This window comes from Macadamia integrifolia, chromosome 2 (assembly GCF_013358625.1).
Source record: "Macadamia integrifolia cultivar HAES 741 chromosome 2, SCU_Mint_v3, whole genome shotgun sequence".
NCBI classification, from domain to species: Eukaryota; Viridiplantae; Streptophyta; class Magnoliopsida; order Proteales; family Proteaceae; genus Macadamia; species Macadamia integrifolia.
The window spans coordinates 15,950,752-15,951,037 of record NC_056558.1 but is presented as its reverse complement, the minus strand read 5'-3'; positions in this window follow the sequence as shown (position 1 = coordinate 15,951,037).

The window sequence follows — 286 nt, the reverse complement described above, 5'->3', positions numbered from 1 at the left end:
ACCGAAAAAGAAATATGAAAAAAATCTAACTATATTTTTTATTCAAACCATCCTAAAACTTCTCTTCCCACTTCTATCAAAGTAACTACTCCAAGCAAATCCTGCTCTTTTCCACTTCTAATCACATGCCTAAAATCACATTAGCATTTGGTTTACATGGTTCTAGAACCTTGTCCTTTAGATCCAATTTTTGGAGAATTTGTGTGTTCAAAAGAGCCCAGATCAGAGAGATATGAGAATAATAAAAAGAGAAGAATATCTAAGTTCAAAAAAAAAAAAAAAAAAA